Raw genomic sequence first — 22,424 nt, 5'->3', positions numbered from 1 at the left:
TCTGTTAGAGAGGACTTTGGCAAATATCTTGTAGTCCGCACAGAGTAATGCCACAGGCCTCCAGTTCTTAAGTTCACACAAGTCCCCTTTTTTGGGCAGGGGAGTCAGAGCCGCCCGATTGCAGCTCATCGGCAACTCTCCTACCCCGACGCATTCACGCAACACGCAAAATAAGTCCTGTCCAATTATTCCCCAGAATTTTTTATAAAACTCCACTGGGAGTCCATCGACCCCCGGTACATGACCGGGGGACATCTGGGTTACGGCCTCTGCCAGTTCATGGTACAACAGAGGAATGTCCATTTCATCCCTCTGTACCCAGAGAGAGCTTAGTCCTGCGAACAAGACCTGAGCACACATAGGATCACACACATCTGTCCTATACAACTCAGTATACAACTCCACAGTCCGCTGCCACATCTCTCCCACCACAGAGGTCACCCGCCCATCAGACAGCCACATCTCTCCGATCACAGAGGTCACCTGCCCATCAGACAGCCACATCTCTCCCACCACAGAGGTCACCCGCCCATCAGACAGCCACATCTCCCCCACCACAGAGGTCACCCGCCCATCAGACAGCCACATCTCTCCCACCACAGAGATCACCCGCCCATCAGACAGCCACATCTCTCCCACCACAGAGGTCACCCGCCCATCAGACAGCCACATCTCTCCCACCACAGAGATCACCCGCCCATCAGACAGCCACATCTCCCCCACCACAGAGGTCACCCGCCCATCAGACAGCCGCATCTCCCCCACCACAGAGGTCACCCGCCCATCAGACAGCCGCATCTCCCCCACCACAGAGGTCACCTGCCCATCAGACAGCCACATCTCCCCCACCACAGAGGTCACCCGCCCATCAGACAGCCACATCTCCCCCACCACAGAGGTCACCCGCCCATCAGACAGCCGCATCTCCCCCACCACAGAGGTCACCCGCCCATCAGACAGCCGCATCTCCCCCACCACAGAGGTCACCTGCCCATCAGACAGCCGCATCTCCCCCACCACAGAGGTCACCCGCCCATCAGACAGCCGCATCTCCCCCACCACAGAGGTCACCTGCCCATCAGACAGCCGCATCTCCCCCACCACAGAGGTCACCTGCCCATCAGACAGCCACATCTCCCCCACCACAGAGGTCACCCGCCCATCAGACAGCCACATCTCCCCCACCACAGAGGTCACCCGCCCATCAGACAGCCGCATCTCCCCCACCACAGAGGTCACCCGCCCATCAGACAGCCGCATCTCCCCCAGCACCACAGAGGTCACCTGCCCATCAGACAGCCACATCTCCCCCACCACAGAGGTCACCCGCCCATCAGACAGCCACATCTCCCCCACCACAGAGGTCACCCGCCCATCAGACAGCCGCATCTCCCCCACCACAGAGGTCACCTTCGCCCATCAGACAGCCGCATCTCCCCCACCACAGAGGTCACCCGCCCATCAGACAGCCGCATCTCCCCCACCACAGAGGTCACCTGCCCATCAGACAGCCGCATCTCCCCCACCACAGAGGTCACCCGCCCATCAGACAGCCGCAGACAATGCATACCCTTGGCTTCACTGCTCTGTCTTTCCAAACCAAAGAAGAAGGAGCTGGGAGCATCCATCTCCTTGAGCATGGAGAATCTAGCTCTCACAAGTGCTCCCTTTGCTTTAACCTGGAAAAAACTGCCCAGGTCCCTACATAATTCAGCTAAATTAGCCTGGAGGCTTACATTGCCTTGCCCCACCATCTCTACCTCTATCTCACTAATACAACGCTCTAGTTCCCCCAATACTCTCCTAGCCTCTGAGTATGAGAGAGCCGTGTACTGTTGACAGAAAAGCCGAATTTGGACTTCCCCCATATCCCACCATTGACTCAGAGACTCATACTTCTTTCTTCGCTGCCCCCACCTTTCCCAAAAGGTCTGGGAACCTGAGCAAAAAGTGGCATCTTGTAAGAGCTTTACATTGAACTTCCAATAAGATGTCTGCCGGGGCCCTGGTGAAATAGACAGCCGAGTCATGGTTATGTGATGATCCGAAAACCCCACCGGGAGAATGGTAGTGCCATCTACACCACCCTCCTCCTCCCCCCCTAATCTCTTACACTTCCCTACTATACTCTCCTCATCCACTAGAATAACCTGACAAGACCCAGCACCATCTACACCCTCCTCCTCCCCTTAATCTCTTACACTTCCCCACTATACTCTCCTCATCCACTAGAATAACGTGACTAGACCCAGCATCATCTACACCACCCTCCTCCTTCCCCCTAGTCTCTTACACTTCCCCACTATACTCTCCTCATCCACTAGTATAACCTGACTAGACCCAGCATAATCTACACCACCCTCCTCCTTCCCACTAGTCTCTTACACTTCCCCACTATACTCTCCTCATCCACTAGAATAACCTGACTAGACCCAGCATCATCTACACCAACCTCCTCCTCCCCCCCTAGTCTCTTACACTTCCCCACTATACTCTCCTCATCCACTACAATAACCTGACTAGACCCAGCATCATCTACACCACCCTCCTCCTCCCCCCTAGTCTCTTACACTTCCCGCTGTACTCTCCTTGTCCACTAGAATAACCTGACTAGACCCAGCATTATCTACACCACCCTCCTACTCCCCCTAGTCTCTTACACTTCCCCACTATACTCTCCTCATCCACTAGAATAACCTGACTAGACCCAGCATCATCTACACTACCCTCCTCCTCCCCCCTAATCTCTTACACTTCCCCACTATAGTCTCCTCATCCACTAGAATAACCTGACTAGACCCAGCATCATCTACACCCTCCTCCTCCCCACTAATCTCTTACACTTCCCAACTATAATCTCCTCATCCACTAGAATAACCTGACTAGACCCAGCATCATCTACACCACCCTCCTCCTCCCCCCTAGTCTCTTTCACTTCCCCCTATACTCTCCTCATCCACTAGAATAACCTGACTAGACCCAGCATCATCTACACCACCCTCCTCCTCCCCCTAGTCTCTTACACTTCCCCACTATAGTCTCCTCCTCCACTAGAATAACCTGACTAGACCCAGCCTCATCTACACCACCCTCCTCCTCCCCCCTAATCTCTTACACTTCCCCACTATACTCTCCTCATCCACTAGAATAACCTGACGAGACCCAGCACCATCTACACCACCCTCCTCCTCCCCCCTAATCTCTTACACTTCCCCACTATACTCTCCTCATCCACTAGAATAACCTGACTAGACCCAGCACCATCTACACCACCCTCCTCCTCCCCCCTAGTCTCTTACACTTCCCCCTATACTCTCCTCATCCACTAGAATAACCTGACTAGACCTAGCATCATCTACACCACCCTCCTCCTCCCCCTAATCTCTTACACTTCCCCACTATACTCTCCTCATCCACTTGCATAACATGACTAGACCCAGCATCATCTACACCACCCTCCTCCTCCCACCTAGTCTCTTACACTTCCCCCTGTACTCTCCTCGTCCACTAGAATAACCTGACTAGACCCAGCACCATCTACACCACCCTCCTCCTCCCCCCTAATCTCTTACACTTCCCCCTATACTCTCCTCATCCACTAGAATAACCTGACTAGACCTAGCATCATCTACACCACCCTCCTTATCCCCCCTAATCTCTTACACTTCCCCCTATACTCTCCTCTCCACTTGCATAACCTGACTAGACCCAGCATCATCTACACCACCCTCCTCCTCCCCCCTAATTTCTTACACTTCCCCCTATCCTCTCCTCTCCACTTGCATAACCTGACTAGACCCAGCATCATCTACACCACCCTCCTCCTCCCCCCTGGTCTCTTACACTTCCCCACTATACTCTCCTCATCCACTAGAATAACCTGACTAGACCCAGCCTCATCTACACCACCCTCCATAACCTGATGAGACCCAGCATCATCTACACCACCCTCCTTATCCCCCCTAATCTCTTACACTTCCCCCTATACTCTCCTCTCCACTTGCATAACCTGACTAGACCCAGCCTCATCTACACCACCCTCCTTATCCCCCCTAATCTCTTACACTTCCCCCTATACTCTCCTCTCCACTTGCATAACCTGACTAGACCCAGCATCATCTACACCACCCTCCTCCTCCCCCCTAATCTCTTACACTTCCCCCTATACTCTCCTCTCCACTTGCATAACCTGACTAGACCCAGCACCATCTACACCACCCTCCTCCTCCCCCCTAGTCTCTTACACTTCCCCACTATACTCTCCTCATCCACTTGCATAACCTGACTAGACCCAGCATCATCTACACCACCCTCCTCCTCCCCCCTAGTCTCTTACACTTCCCCCTATACTCTCCTCATCCACTAGAATAACCTGACTCGACCCAGCATCATCTACACCACCCTCCTCCTCCCCCTAATCTCTTACACTTCCCCACTATACTCTCCTCATCCACTTGCATAACCTGACTAGACCCAGCACCATCTACACCACCCTCCTCCTCCCCCCTAGTCTCTTAAACTTCCCCACTATACTCTCCTCATCCACTTGCATAACCTGACTAGACCCAGCATCATCAACACCACCCTCCTCCTCCCCCCTAGTCTCTTACACTTCCCCCTATACTCTCCTCATCCACTAGAATAACCTGACTAGACCCAGCATCATCTACACCACCCTCCTCCTCCCCCTAATCTCTTACACTTCCCTACTATACTCTCCTCATCCACTTGCATAACCTGACTAGACCCAGCACCATCTACACCACCCTCCTCCTCCCCCCTAGTCTCTTACACTTCCCCCTATACTCTCCTCTCCACTTGCATAACCTGACTAGACCCAGCATCATCTACACCACCCTCCTCCTCCCCCCTAATCTCTTACACTTCCCTACTATACTCTCCTCATCCACTTGCATAACCTGACTAGACCCAGCACCATCTACACCACCCTCCTCCTCCCCCCTATTCTCTTACACTTCCCCACTATACTCTCCTCATCCACCAGAATAACCTGACTAGACCCAGCCTCATCTACACCACCCTCCATAACCTGATGAGACCCAGCATCATCTACACCACCCTCCATAACCTGACTAGACCCAGCATCATCTACACCACCCTCCATAACCTGACTAGACCCAGGATCATCTACACCACCCTCCATAGCATAACTAGGCCCAGCCTGAACTATCCCCCCATCTCTAGCCTGACTAGACCCAGGCTCATCTACCCCACCATCTCTCGCCTGACTCGACCCAGCCTCCGCTACCCCACCATCTCTAGCCTGACTAGACCCAGGCCTATCTATCCCACCATCTCTAGCCTGATAAGACCCAGGCTCATCTACCCCACCATCTCTAGCCTGACTAGACCCAGCCTCATCTACCCCACCATCTCTAGCCTGACTAGACCCAGGCTCATCTACCCCACCATCTCTAGCCTGACTAGACCCAGCCTCATCTACACCACCTTCCCTGGCATGACTAGGCCCAGCCTCATCTACCCCACCATCTCTAGCCAGACAGAGAGAGAGACATTGAGAGAGAGAGACAGAGAGACAGACAGAGAGAGAGAGACAGAGAGACAGACAGAGAGACAGAGAGACAGAGAGAGAGAGAGACAGAGAGACAGAGAGAGAGACAGAGAGAGAGAGACAGAGAGACAGAGAGAGAGAGACAGAGAGACAGAGTGAGAGACAGAGAGACAGAGAGAGAGACAGAGAGACAGAGAGAGAGACAGAGAGTCCAGGCGTACCTTCCATCCTTCAGTATGTTGGTGACTCTCCTCTTCAGTAGACATACACAGTAGGGGAGCAGACAGTTCTTCTCAACCAGACAGTTCAATTTGGTGACCAGCCAGAAGGCTACACCACACACACACACAAACACACACACAGAGTGGGCACAGACAGGTTAGGCTCAAAGGACCGGGTGTGCAGGTCATCACACATCATGAGCAAGAATGAAGCCTTACTAAGTTGAATTGTTTTGCAATGTTAATAATGAATCATGGTGATTACATTATTACCAATACCTGTAATAGCGTTAATAACACAATACTACTTACAGGACATGGTGTGCAGGCCATCACTCATCACGAGGTGGAACCGGGGTGGACCAGATCCCCTTATGATAGGATGCATGTTCTGAGGAACAACAAGAGAGAAGGACAACCTGGTCTCAGAGCATTTTGTATTATTATGTATGTAATTCTGAGACACTACATTAAGTATGATATGTTACGTTTCTTATGGTATTAATTTGTGGATGTCCGTTATCCATTTCAAATGATACGTTACGAATTGCAATTTGTACAATATGTTATGAATTATAGTTTGTGCATTATGATGAGAATTTGCAAGACATGCACTATGTTATGAATTTGCTAAACTTTTGCCATGGCAAATGTTAGCTAGATGCCTAGGTTGCTAACGCTAGTGTTAGCTAGCTGGCTAAGGTTAGCTAGACTCGGGACTAGGTGTTACAGCTAAGGTTAGGGTTAAGGTTAGGAGTTAGGTTAAAGGGTTAAGGTTAGGGGAAGGGTTAAAGGGTTAAGGTTAAGGGAAGGGTTAGCTAACATGTTTAAAGTTAAGTATGGTTAGCTAACATTCTAAGTAGTTGCAAAGTAGCTAAAAAGTAGGAAATAGTTGCAACGTTGCAAATGAGCTAAAATGCTGAAGTTGGCCATGATGAGATTCATGTTTTTGCCTTAAGTAACCTTCTGTCTTAAGTTACCATACCAAACGTAACATATCATATTATTTTGAGTGTAAGTCGCTCTGGATAAGAGCGTCTGCTAAATGACTTAAATGTAAATGTAAATGAGTGTCTCGGATTTACTTTTACTATGTTACGTCTAGTCTATGAGACCAGGCTGAAAAGAATCATGGAGAACATTAGAGCTTAAAAGCCCTAAAAAGGCACAGTTCCTCAAACTACAAAGAGGTATTTTGCTTTGTGTTTTTTATGTGTTTTCTGTTTAACGTCTGCTCAGACCACATTGCACACGTTCTATATACAGTATGTAATGTATATAATGACTGTGTATTCATCCAATGACTCTGGCATTCTCTCGCCCACAGCCTTCATATGACATGTCTGCTAAAATGTGTTTTCTGGTTCTTCAATGATAGACGGAACAGACCGTGTTAACTTTTATTTTACACAAGTAAAGACCAACAAAATCAAACGTATTACATGGAAATGGCTTCATGATGGCAACAAACTAAAAAAGCGGAAGGTTCTTAAAACATTTAAAGAGATTTTCAAAAGATGTGGTTTTCCTGCAAGGGTTACATTTCTAAAAAGGAGATGTAATATTTAAAGAGCAAATCGGGTTTGAGAGGCCTATGCTGCCACCTACTGTAGCAACAGCAGAGGAGTAGACATGAATAAACGTCAGCTAAACAAAAGAGATGATCGAGGACTTCAGGAAACAGCAGAGGGAGCAGCCCCCTGTCCACATCGACAGGACACCCCCCTATCCACATCGACAGGACACCCCCCTGTCCACATCGATGGGACACCCCCCTATCCACATCGACAGGACACCCCCCTATCCACATCGACAGGACACCCCCCTATCCACATCGACAGGACACCCCCCTATCCACATCGACAGGACACCCCCCTATCCACATCGACAGGACACCCCCCTATCCACATCGACAGGACACCCCCACATCGATGGGACACCCCACACATCGATGGGACACCCCCTATCCACATCACCCCCTATCCACATCGACAGGACACCCCCTATCCACATCACCCCCTATCCACATCGATGGGACACCCCCTATCCACATCGAGGACACCCCCTATCCACATCGATCCAGGACACCCCCTCCACATCCACATCCACATCGGACACCCCCTATCCACATGGACAGGACACCCCCCTATCGATGGGACACCCCCTATCCACATCGACAGGACACCCCCCTATCCACATCGACAGGACACCCCCCTATCCACATCGACAGGACACCCCCCTGTCCACATCGACAGGACACCCCCTATCCACATCGACGGGACACCCCCCACATATCCACATCGATGGGACACCCCCACCCCCTATCCACATCGACAGGACACCCCCCTATCCACATCGACAGGACACCCCCCTATCCACATCGATGGGACACCCCCCTATCCACATCGACAAGACACCCCCCACATATCCATCATCGATGGGACACCCCTGTCCACATCGACAGGGACACCCCCACATATCCACATCGACAGGACACCCCCCTATCCACATCGACAGGACACCCCCCTGTCCACATCGATAGGACACCCCCCTATCCACATCGACAGGACACCCCCCTATCCACATCGATGGGACACCCCCCTATCCACATCGATGGGACACCCCCTATCCACATCGATGGGACACCCCCACATATCCACATGGGACGACAGGACACCCCCCTGTCACACATCGATGGGACACCCCATCGATGGGACACCCCCTATCCACATCGATGGGACACCCCCTATCCACATCGATGGGACACCCCCTATCCACATCGATGGACACCCCCTATCCACATCGATGGGACACCCCCTATCCACATCGACAGGACACCCCCCTATCCACATCGACAGGACACCCCCTATCCATCATCGACACCCCCCTAGGACACCCCCTATCCCACATCGACAGGACACCCCCTATCCACATCGATCGAGGACACCCCCTATCCACATCGATGGGACACCCCCTATCCACATCGATGGGACACCCCCTATCCACATCGATGGGACACCCCCTATCCACATCGATGGAACACCCCCCTATCCACATCGACAGGACAGCAGTGGAGAAGGTGGAACGTTTGAAGTTCCTCTGTGTACATGTCACCGACAAACTGAAATGGTCCACGCACAGACAGTGTGGTGAAGAAAGCGCAACAGCGCCTCTTCAACCTCAGGAGGCTGACAAAATGTGACTTTTCACTGAAAACCGTCACTAACTTCTACAGATGCACAATTGAGAGCATCCTGTTTGGCTGTATCACCGCCTGGTACGGCAACTGCTCCGCCCACAAAAGCAGACCTCTGCAGAGGGTAGTGTGGTCTGCACAACGCATCACCAGGGGCAAACTACTTGACTTGCCTTTCAGGACACCTACACCACCCGATGTCACAGGAAGGCAAAAAAGATCATCAAGTACAATAACCACCCGAGCCTCTGCCTGTTCACCCTGCTATCATCCAGAAGGATCATCAAGGACAACAACCACCCGAGCCACTGCCTGTTCACCCCACTATCATCCAGAAGGCGAGATCAGTACAGGTGCATCAAAGCTGGGACCGAGAGACTGAAAAACAGCTTCTATCTCAAGGCCATCAGATTGTTAAACAGCCACCACTAACACAGAGAGGCGGCTGCATACCTACATACTTGATATCATTGGCCACTTTAATAACTGGAACACTAGTCACTTTAATAATGCCACTTTAAGAATGTTTACATATCTCACATTACTCATCTCATATGTACAGTATATACTGTATACTGTATACTTCACTATCTATTCTTTACTATCTATTGCATCTTGGCTGCTCTGTCACTGCTCATCTATGTATTTTATCCTTATATATTCTCATCCCATTCCTTTACTAGATTGTGTGTATTAGGTTTTGATGTGGAATGTGTTAGATATTAGGTTTTGTAGTGTAATTGTTAGATATTACCTGTTAGATACTGCTGCACTATCGGACCTAGAAGCATAAGCATTTCACTACACTCACAATAACATCTGCTGACCATGTGTATGTGACCAATAACAGTTGATTTGATTTGATTAGCGACCTGATGGTCATTAGCGAGTTGGGTACTACCAATGCATGTCCAGAGTGCACAAGAGGAGATTACCATGACTCAACGGCCAACTTGGAATTTGACTGCAGTCATGACTCAGGACTGTAATACGGTTATATACAGTGGGGCTAAAAGGTATTTAGTCAGCCACTAATTGTGCAAGTTCTCCCACTTAAAAAAGATGCGAGAGGCCTGTAACTTTCATCCTAGGTACACTTCAACTATGACAGACAAAATGAGAAAATCAAATTGTAGGATTTTTTATGAATTTATTTGCAAATTATGGTGGAAAATAAGTATTTGGTCACCTACAAACAAGCAAGATTTCTGGCTCTCACAGACCTGTAACTTCTTCTTTAAGAGGCTCCTCTGTCCTCCACTCGTTACCTGTATTAATGGCACCTGTTTGAACTTGTTATCAGTATAAAATACACCTGTCACAACCTCAAACAGTCACACTCCAAACTCCACTATGGCCAAGATCAAAGAGCTTTCAAATTCATTAAAAAATCCTACAATGGGATTTTCTGGAATTCTTTTTCTCATTTTGTCTATCATAATTGAAGTGTACCTATGATGAAAATTACAAGCCTCTCTCATCTTTTTAAGTGGGAGAACTTGCACAATTGGTGGCTGACTAAATACTTTTTTGCCCCACTGTATATAACCGTATTACAGTCCTGAGTCATGACTGCAGTCAAATTCCAAGTTGGCCGTTGACCTATACCCATTCTGCCCTGCCTATCTAAGGTCTTCGAAAGCCAAGTCAACAAACAGGTCACTGACCATCTCGAATCCCACCGTACCTTCTCCGCTATGCAATCTGGTTTCCGAGCCGGTCACGGGTGCACCTCAGCCACACTCAAGGTACTAAACGACATCATAACCGCCATCGATAAAAGACAGTACTGTGCAGCCGTCTTCATCGACCTTGCCAAGGTTTTCGACTCTGTCAATCACCAGATTCTTATCGTCAGACTCAGTAGCCTCGGTTTTTCAGATGACTGCCTTGCCTGGTTCACCAATTACTTTGCAGACAGAGTTCAGTGTGTCAAATCGGAGGGCATGCTCTCCGGTCCTCTGGCAGTCTCTATGGGGGTGCCACAGGGTTCAATTCTCGGCTCTTTTCTCTGTATATATCAATGATGTTGGTCTTGCTGCGGGCGATTCCCTGATCCACCTCTACGCAGACGACACCATTCTATATACTTTCGGCCCGTCATTGGACACTGTGCTATCTAACCTCCAAACGAGCTTCAATGCCATACAACACTCCTTCCGTGGCCTCCAACTGCTCTTAAACGCTAGTAAAACCAAATGCATGCTTTTCAACCGATCGCTGCCTGCACCCGCATGCCCGACTAGCATCACCACACTGGATGGTTCCGACCTTGAATATGTGGACACCTATAAGTACCTAGGTGTCTGGCTAGACTGCAAACTCTCCTTCCAGACCCATATCAAACATCTCCAATCGAAAATCAAATCAAGAGTCGGCTTTCTATTCCGCAACAAAGCCTCCTTCACTCACTCTGCCAAGCTTACCCTAGTAAAACTGACTATCCTATCGATCCTCGACTTCGGCGATGTCATCTACAAAATCGCTTCCAACACTCTACTCAGCAAACTGGATGCAGTTTATCACAGTGCCATCCGTTTTGTCACTAAAGCACCTTATACTACCCACCACTGCGACTTGTATGCTCTAGTCGGCTGGCCCTCGCTACATATTCGTCGCCAGACCCACTGGCTCCAGTTCATCTACAAGTCCATGCTAGGTAAAGCTCCGCCTTATCTCAGTTCACTGGTCACGATGGCAACACCCATCCGTAGCACGCGCTCCAGCAGGTGTATCTCACTGATCATCCCTAAAGCCAACACCTCATTCGGCCGCCTTTCGTTCCAGTACTCTGCTGCCTGTGACTGGAACGAATTGCAAAAATCGCTGAAGTTGGAGACTTTTATCTCCCTCACCAACTTCAAACATCAGCTATCTGAGCAGCTAACCGATCGCTGCAGCTGTACATAATCTATTGGTAAATAGCCCACCCATTTTCACCTACCTCATCCCCACAGTTTTTATTTATTTACTTTTCTGCTCTTTTGCACACCAATATCTCCACCTGTACATGATCATCTGATCATTTATCACTCCAGTGTTAATCTGCAAAATTGTAATTATTCGCCTACCTCCTCATGCCTTTTGCACACATTGTATATAGACTCCCCTTTTTTTCTACTGTCTTATTGACTTGTTAATTGTTTACTCCATGTGTAACTCTGTGTTGTCTGTTCACACTGCTATGCTTTATCTTGGCCAGGTCGCAGTTGCAAATGAGAACTTGTTCTCAACTAGCCTACCTGGTTAAATAAAGGTGAAATAAAAAAATAAAATAAAAAATACATGGTGGCGGTCTATGTAAACAACAACTGGTGCACGAAATCTAAGGATGTCTCCAGGTTTAGCTCGCCTGAGGTGAATCATCTCATGATAAAATGTAGACCACACTATTTACCAAGAGAGTTTTCATCTATATTATACGTAGCTGTCTATTTACCACCACAAACCGATACTGGCACTAAGACCCCACTCAACGAGCTATATACTGTAGGTCATCACTCAGTGAGCTGTATACGGCTGTAAGCAAACAAGAAAAAGCTCACCCAGAGACAGCGCTCCTAGTGTCCGGGGACATTAGTGCAGGGAAACTTAAATTTTTTATACCTCATTTCTACCAGCATGTTAATTGTGCAATGAGAGAGGGAAAAAAAAACTAGACCACCTTTACTCCACACACAGAGACAAGTACAAAGCTCTCCCTCGCTCTCCATTTGGCACATCTGACCATAATTCTATCCTCCTGATTCCTGCTTACAAGCTTAAACTAAAACAGGAAGTGCCAGTGACTCAGTCAATAAAAAAGAGGTCAGATGAAGCAGATGCTAACCTACGGGGCTGTTTTGCTAGCACAGACTATGGAATATGTTCCGCGATTCTTCCAATGGCATTGAGGACCACATCAGTCACTGGCTAATCAGTGCATCGATAACGTTGTTAACAACAGTGACCGTACGTACATACCACAACCAGAAGCCATGGATTACAGGCAACATCAACACAACGCTAAAGGGTAGAGCTGCCGCATTCAAGGAGCGGGACACTAACCCAGAACCCTTTAAGAAATCCCGCTATGTCCTCGGACAAACAGGCAAAGCATCAATACAGGACAGAGATCGAATCATACTACACCGGCTCCGACGCTCGTCGGATATGGCAGGGCTGGCAAACTATTACAGACTACAAAGGGAAGCACACCTGCACACCACACCACACTATGCTCGCTTCGAGGCAAGTAACACGGAAATATGCATGATAGCATCAGCTGTTAAGGTTAAGGTTAGGGGAATGGTTAGCTAAAATGTTTAAGGTTAAGGTTAGCTAACATTCTAAATAGTTGCAAAGTAGCTAAAAAGTAGGAAATAGTTGCACACAACCTTTGTGTTGCTAGATGTTCCCCCAGCCAGCCATTCAGACCGACCAACCACCCTGCTTTCCTTTTATACTTAAGTAACTTTCTATCTTATGTAACCATGCCAAATGTAACACATCATATTCATTTGAGTGTCCCGGATTTACATTTACTATGTTACGTCTAGTCTATGAGACCAGGCTGAGAAGGAACATGGAGAACATTAGAACAAGAGTTCTCAGGGAAATTCTGCTGCCACAGATTCTAGATTCCGTCTGGCCCAAGTCGTCACAGACACACCATGGAGCTGTGTGTGTGTGTGTGTGTGTGCATGCGTGCATGTGTCACAGTGAGAGAGAGGTTGTAGGAGGAGCTTCAGTAAAGGAAGGTGTTGGACATTGGACCCAAACAAGTCTCTTCTTCTTAATGGTGTCCTTTAGTAGTGGATTCTTTGCAGCAATTAGACCATGAAGGCCTGATTCAATCAGTCTCCTCTGAACAGTTTATGTTGAGATGTGTCTGTTACTTGAGCTGCAATCTGAGGTGCAGTTAACTCTGATGAATTTATCCTCTGCAGCAGAGGTAAATCTGGGTCCTCCTTATCTGTGGCGGTCATCATGAGAGCCAGTTTCATCATAGCGCTTGATGGATTTTGAGACTACACTTAAAAAAACTTTCAAAGTTTTTGACATTGTCCGTATTGACTGACCTTCATGTCTTAAAAGTAATGCTGGATTGTAATTTCTCTTTGCTTATTTGAGCTGTTCTCTCCATAATATGGACTTGGTCTTTGACCAAAAAGTGGTATATTCTGTATACCAACCCTACCCTATCACAACACAACTAATTGGCTCAAACTCATTAAGAAGGAAAGAATTTCCACAAATGAACTTTTAACAAGGCACACCTGTTAATTGAAATGCATTCCAGGTGACCAACTCATGAAGAGAGAATGCCAAGAGTGTGCATGTCACACCATGATCTGTTTCACCTGTCTTTGTGCTTGTCTCCACACCCCTCCTGGTGTCGCCCATCTTCCCCATTATCCCCTGTGTATTTATACCTGTGTTCTCTGTTTGTCTGTTGCCAGTTCGTTGTTTCAACAAACCTACCAGAGGTTTTCCTGTGCTGCTGTCTTTCTCTAGTTCCTGTTTTCTAGTTCCCCCAGTTTGGACCATTCTGCCTGCCCTGAGCCTGCATGCTGTTCTGTACTTTGTCACACCACCCTGGATTACTGGCCTGCCCTTGACCTGTTGTTTGCCTAACCCCCTGTTTTTGTAATAAACATGTGTTACCTTGAAACTGTCTGCATTTGGGTCTTCTCCTGAGCCTTGACAGTGCAAAGGGTGGCTACGTTGAAGAATCTCAAATATTAAATATATTTGGATTTGTTTAACACTTTTTTGGTTACTACATGGTTTCATATGTGTTATTTCATCTTTGTGTTATGTGTTATTTCATGTTATTTCTTTTTGATGTCGTCAACATCATTCTACAATGTAGAAAATAGTCAAAATAAAAATAAGGCCCAGCGTTGTCCGGGTTTGGCCGGTGTAGTCTGTCATTGCAAATAAGAATTTGTTCTTAACTTGCCTAGTTAAACAAAGGTTAAATAACAGACAGCATTTCAATATCAACCCTCACAAAAAAAATCTGTTCCAGTTTTCATTGTGAATATCTGAGTCTTCCGTTTTAAAATACCACAGAAACGGTCCCTCTCAACATGGACTGACTGCAGAATAGAAGGCCAAAGATATGTAGATGAAAATTACGAGGGTATCACGTAGATTTTGATTGGTCCGAAGCGCAAAAACGCCTGCTAATATTACCATCTCCCAACGCAGAAATATGAAAATTAGAGTGTAAACTTTGGGTCCCAACTGTTGATAAGCAGCCACCTTCTGACACTTTCCATTTACCGTCACTCGCTCCCAATCTTCTGGGAGATACAGTATGTCTGTTTACCAGCTTTCTGAAACGGTGTAAAGTAAAGTTCTAGAACAGCAGATAGAGAGTGGTGAGCTGGAGGATACCAGCCAGGATGAAGAAAGTTCCACTGATAAACTTGACTTTGACCACGGTCCTGTTACTCTTGATGCAGTTACAGCACCTGGTCCCAAAGATGAACCCCATCACTCCTAGAGTTCCCAGGATGTAGGAGATGGAAGTGATCGTCATAGGAGCCCATTTGACCCCACTGGGGGGGTACATAAGAAACTACTATATAGACAACACAGGGCACTAGGGAGACTATCCATCCCAAAGGCTCCCAGTGTCACGTTCGTCATAACGAGGAGACCAAGGCGCAGCGTGATAAGAACAACAAAACAACAGTGACGCTATAAGACACAAGTGCTGACAGGCAACTACAAAGCCACAAAACCAAAATGGAAAATAGCAACCTAAATAGGATCCCCAATCAGAGACAACGATAAACAGCTGCCTCTGATTGGGAACCAATTCAGGCCACCATAGACCTACATTTACCGAGACATACCAAAACCCCATAGATATACACAAATCCTAGACAAGTGATAAACACAGATACCCACCCTCGTCACACCCTGACCTGACCAAAATAATACAGAAAACATAGATAACTGAGGTCAGGGGGTGACACCCAGGAACATGGCTCAATCTCACTAGAGGGTAGGAGCTGCACAGTACGACCCCCATAACCAGGAGCAGGGCCGCTGCCTCCCAGCAGATGTAGAGCGAGACCCATAACTCCCCCAAATGGTGCTGGCCATCCAGGAGACAGGAACGAGCACCAGGGTTACAGCCAGGATGAAGATCATTCTGGAGATGATCATTCCTTTGGCCTTGGACGTTTTGTTATTGGTGTAGTTGGTGCACTTGGCCCTGACTATGGAGACTCCCAGAACCCAGACGATGATGGCGATGATGGTCACGGCTCAGTCAGCCTGCAGGTTCTGAGGTAACGCCAGCATGGAGTTGTAGACCTTACACTGTATCAGTTCCCAGGTCAGGTCCCAGGTCACATGAGAGGTGACAATGTTGTAAGGCCTACTACACCTGTTGTATTGGGGCACATGTGACAAATGCAATTTTGATTTGATTTGAAGGTAGTCACTCTGCACACTGGCTCAATTCAATTCCATCACTAGTATATTTTATTATCTTATGGTAACATAGCCCAGTGTTTCTCAATATAAATGCACAGAACTGAATTAAGCTTCATAGTCTTCAAAAAGTCTTAGTGGATCTTGTGGAATATTACCATATTGCTAACTTCTGCAAAGGAAACAACTTATTCATTCAGATGTGGGTCGGTATGTGGTTGACACTTAACAGAGATGCTAGTGGCATTCAGTTAGATTGAAACTACATGCTGAAAAACCCTTGAGTGTGAAACAAATAATTTAAGGTTCGATCCATGGACTGAAATGAACTATACAATAGACTAAATTGACGAATGATAACAGTTTCATAAACATGGTTGAAATAATTACACACTATGATTTTGTTCAGAAGGTCTCTGTAACTGACTGTAGGTGTGTGATTAACGTAAAAAAATATTTTAAGGTTGGATTCATGGACTGATGGGCTCTGATGGGCCGCCCCCAGGTGGTGAATGTAGGAAACAAGTCTCCACCCTGCTGATCCTCAACACTGGAGCCCCACAAGGGTGCGTTCTCAGCCTTCTCCTGCACTCCCCGTTCATCTTTGACTGTGTGGCCATGCACGCATCCAACTCAATCATCAAGTTTGCAGACGACACTACAGTTGTCGGCCTGATTACCAACAATGACGAGACAGCCTACAGGGAGGAGGTGTGGGCCCTCGGAGTGTGGTGTCAGGAAAATAACCTCACACTCAACGTCAACAAAAGATATTCGTGGACTTCAGGAAATAGCAAAGGGAGCACCCCCCTATCCACATCGACGGGACAGTAGTGGAGAAGGTGGTAAGTTTTAAGTTCCTCTGCGTACACATCACGGACAAGCTGAAATTGTCCACAAAGACAGCATGGTGAAGGAGGCACCAAAGACCAAAAGCGCCTCTTCAACATCAGGAGGCTGAAGAAATCTGGCTTGTCCCCTAAAAACCCTCACAAACCACTACAGATGTACAAACGAGAGCCTCCGGCAACTGAACCGACCTCATCTGAAAGGCTCTCCAGAGGTTAGTGTATCACCGCCTGGTACGGCAACTGAACCGACCTCATCTGAATGGTTCTCCAGAGGTTAGTGAGGTCTGCACTGCGCGTCACCAGTGGAAAACTACCAGGACACCTATAGCACCGGATGTCACAGGATGGCCAAAAATATCATCAAGGACAACAACCACCCGAGCCACTGCCTGTTCACCCCACTATTATCCAGAAGGCGAGGTCAGTACAGGTGCATCAAAGCTGGGACCGAGAGACTGAAAAACAGCTTCTGTCTCAAGGCCATCAGACTGTTAAACAGCCATCACTAACAAAGAGAGGCTGCTGCCAACATACAGACTCAAATCGCTGGCCACTTTAATAAATGGATTGAATAATGGTATCGTTAGTCGCTTTAATAATGTTTACATATCCTACATTACTCATCTCATATGTATATACTGTATTTTATTCAATCTATTGCATCTTGCCTATGTCGTTCGGCCATCGCACATCCATATATTTATATATACGTATTCTCATTCCATCCCTTTACATTGTGTGTATGAGGTAGTCATTGTGAATTTGTTAGATTACTTGTTAGATATTACTACACTGTCGGAACTAGAAACACAAGCATTGTTTTACACTTGCGTTAACATCTGCTATCCATGTGTATGTGACAAATACAATTTGATCTGATTTGATTTATCTGCTATTTGTATTTACAGCTAAGTCCCCTCCTGTTCGCTGATTAAGAGGTGACGACTACTCCACTCCACTACCTTTGTCAACTTTATGCTGACATGAATTGAAGCCACGTCTCATCAACTGGCACAATGTTTCCCCTCCTAGCACTGTGAGGACCCCTATACATGTTCTCTCATTCCTGTATGTAGAGTCAATCACAAACATAATCACATTATTACACATCAGTGATTTTACTCCTTGCTTGGACTAACTCTTTCTTAGCGGTTTGGTCTGACTGTGTAGTGTGTTGTGTTATTGTTTTGTGTCTTCCCAGTCAAATCCTGCACTGGTCAAGTCTCTGAACACCTCAACTCATGCCTCATACCCTCATTCAATCACTGCTGCGATCCTGATCCAACACTGTGTATTGTTCCTACAACAATGTAAGTAAGAATAATACAAAGGTGGAAAAAGCACTCCTCTACAAAGAATGTAGATGACAATGTTGCCTCACTGGTGCCCATGAAGCCAACAGCACACAATACACACATCTATGCACTGAGTCAATGAAACTGAACATTGGCTACATAAGTATAATAGGAATGTCCAAAAAACAAGCTTCTGTACAAAAGCTTTAACTCACAGCTAATGTTCTCTCACCCTTGTCCGTCTGTTAAGGAAGAGTCATAGAATAGCTGCTTCAGAGTAACCCGGAAGTAATTACCACTAGTAACAATATAAGCTCAAAAAACTAGCCATGATTGTCGGCCGTGTTTTCCAAGTTATATGCAGCTTCGTGTCTGTGTGCTCTGTAGCTAAGCCCACATTTAACAATAACTTTAACTACATCAATCACACGTTCCATGACCTGCCTGCCTCCTCTTTCTGACCAGGTCTCGTTGAAATGACATTTGCTTATCACTCAGAAGGGTACAGATGTCTGCTTTGTTGGCTCTGAGGAAAAGGCTTCTGCACTTTCTCTATTGGTCTTGTTCCTGTACTCTCTGATGGGCATGTCTCCAGGCCTGCACTATTACTGGCTGAAGGTTTTGCAAGACATACTGAGCAGAACAAGGAGGGAGTTACTTCATTGTATGCCATTTTCTGTTTGTGCCATCTTTGGAGTGGAATACATTGGGAATGACTCTTTGAGGGGTTTGTTTTGGGTGGTAACGATTCGACTTTAAATCATGTTGAATGCTCTGAATACCTCTGTTGCTAGACAGAACTTTAGTGATATCTGTTCTTCCACACTTCATCTGACACTTCACTCCCCCCAACTCACAGCTGTCATGTTGACTTGGACCAGACTGTGGCCCTCCTCCTTCCCATAGTATCCCTGATGTCTAACATTAAAATATCCTGACAGAATGTAAACAATCTACATTCCCCTCTTTCCCTCAGTGACATGAATAAGGATATTTCATATTTTCAAGTTTAGAAGTCAGAGCCTATCAGATGGAATGATAGTGCTACTGAGCCTTCCTTTAAATTAATCACAGATCTGATTATGACATGGTTATGGATTTGTGACAGCAATGGGGTGGGGTGTGTGTGTGTGTTTAACCAGTAGTCCCCAAAAGAATAGTAAACAAAAACAATTAAGTTAGTTGCACAACACTCTGTGTGTGTGTGTGTGTGTGTGTGTGTGTGTGTGTGTGTGTGTGTGTGTGTGTGTGTGTGTGTGTGTGTGTGTGTGTGTGTGTGTGTGTGTGTGTGTGTGTGTGTGTGTGTGTGTGTGTGTGTGTGTGTGTGTGTGCGCGTGCGTGCGTGCCTGCATCAAATTGTGGGGGACTGTAACCCCTTTCAATCACAGACACAAATGGTGTCAGTCCAGAAACTGACCCATTCACGCCCATTGGTAAAACACTTTGAGATATCACAGACAGATATCCTCGTCTCAGTTCGCAGGTACTGAAGAGGTTGCCACACGCAGACGCTGTGGTGATTGACAGGCCTCGACAGCCACTGAGCGTTTTGAAACACAAACACCAGGAGATTTGGTTGAAAGGTTACAACCATTCTCATAACAACGCGGCCGCTGACAACTCGTACATAGGGTCCGACCTTTTCGTTTGTGCCTCGGATACCAAAACCACCCGTTGGTGGGGGTCCCGAGACACAAAGAGGGGGAACACTAGCCCAGACCCATGATGAGTCTCATCGAGGCCGGTGGGGGGGGTCCCGAGACACAAAGAGGGGAAATACTAGCCCAGACCCATGATGAGTCTCATCGAGGCCGGTGGGGGGGGGTCGAGACACAAAGAGGGGAAATACTAGCCCAGACGCATGATGAGTCTCATCGAGGCCGGTGGGGGGGGTCGAGACACAAAGAGGGGGAATACTAGCCCAGACCCATGATGAGTCTCATCGAGGCCGGTGGGGGGGGTCGAGACACAAAGAGGGGGAATACTAGCCCAGACCCATGATGAGTCTCATCGAGGCCGGTGGGGGGTCGAGACACAAAGAGGGGGAATACTAGCCCAGACCCATGATGAGTCTCATCGAGGCCGGTGGGGGGTCGAGACACAAAGAGGGGGAATACTAGCCCAGACCCATGATGAGTCTCATCGAGGCCGGTGGGGGGTCGAGACACAAAGAGGGGGAATACTAGCCCAGACGCATGATGAGTCTCATCGAGGCCGGTGGGGGGTCGAGACACAAAGAGGGGGAATACTAGCCCAGACCCATGATGAGTCTCATCGAGGCCGGTGGGGTGGTCGAGACCATGTACAACACCGTACTAGGCCACCAGAGCAGAAAACAAATCTATTTGTAAACTCCCCTATGAGAACAGTGAGGAGCAGACAGGCCCCTAGACGGGGATGATCTTAGAACACATCTAAATCATTACTGAGGTTTACCACACTGGTCGTAACCACCACACTGGTCATAACCACCACACTGGTCGTAACCACCACACTGGTCATAACCACCACACTGGTCGTAACCACCACACTGGTCGTAACCACCACACTGGTCATAAGGGGATGATCTTAGAACACATCTAAATCATTACTGAGGTTTACCACACTGGTCGTAACCACCACACTGGTCATAACCACCACACTGGTCGTAACCACCACACTGGTCATAACCACCACACTGGTCGTAACCACCACACTGGTCATAACCACCACACTGGTCGTAACCACCACACTGGTCATAACCACCACACTGGTCGTAACCACCACACTGGTCGTAACCACCACACTGGTCATAACCACCACACTGGTCGTAACCACCACACTGGTCATAACCACCACACTGGTCGTAACCACCACACTGGTCGTAACAACCACACTGGTCATAACCACCACACTGGTCGTAACCACCACACTGGTCGTAACCACCACACTGGTCGTAACCACCACACTGGTCATAACCACCACACTGGTCGTAACCACCACACTGGTCATAACCACCACACTGGTCATAACCACCACACTGGTCGTAACCACCACACTGGTCATAACCACCACACTGGTCGTAACCACCACACTGGTCGTAACCACCACACTGGTCATAACCACCACACTGGTCGTAACCACCACACTGGTCATAACCACCACACTGGTCGTAACCACCACACTGGTCATAACCACCACACTGGTCGTAACCACCACACTGGTCGTAACCACCACACTGGTCATAACCACCACACTGGTCGTAACCACCACACTGGTCATAACCACCACACTGGTCGTAACCACCACACTGGTCGTAACCACTACACTGGTCGTAACCACCACACTGGTCATAACCACCACACTGGTCGTAACCACCACACTGGTCATAACCACCACACTGGTCGTAACCACCACACTGGTCGTAACCACCACACTGGTCGTAACAGAAGTCCACTGGACTCCCACCTCAAACAAATGGCAACAATAGTTATGCCTTTCCATGTGTAGGTTCAACTACAATACAACTAGTCAAATGCTCTAATCATGTGTTCCCGTAGGATAACATTTCATAATAAATCAGTAGAATAACTGGCCCCCACTCGAGTACCAGTACCAATGCCACAGTCAGTCCACCAACAATCAGTAAGAGGATTAGAGAGCTCACAAGTCAAATTGCTATTGATAATAGCGACAGAGGAGTTAGTAGTCACTCAGATTGCAACACGGGGAAGGGAATCTCCAGAACACTCTTCTGATGGTCAACACACGTGCCACTAATAAATAGAACCCTCCATTCAGGAGGAAAGTTATTAGAAGTCATGAAGCATGATCACACAGCATACGACTGGTTCAGTGCTTATAGAGTACTTCCGTCGTGAGGTTAGCTCCTCCGTGGACAACATAGCTATGAAA

The 22,424-nt window shown here is 47.7% G+C and overlaps 1 pseudogene; it reads right to left on the bottom strand.

Annotated features, from left to right (window-relative positions):
* The window catches only part of LOC127930822 (replication protein A 70 kDa DNA-binding subunit-like), a 111,972-nt pseudogene extending 96,493 nt beyond the window's left edge, over positions 1 to 15,479 (bottom strand).
* Positions 15,480 to 22,424: the final 6,945 nt, after the last annotated feature.

The sequence above is a fragment of the Oncorhynchus keta genome, chromosome 6, assembly GCF_023373465.1.
Source record: "Oncorhynchus keta strain PuntledgeMale-10-30-2019 chromosome 6, Oket_V2, whole genome shotgun sequence".
NCBI classification, from domain to species: domain Eukaryota; kingdom Metazoa; phylum Chordata; class Actinopteri; order Salmoniformes; family Salmonidae; genus Oncorhynchus; species Oncorhynchus keta.
This window is presented reverse-complemented; position numbering and strand designations above follow the sequence as displayed.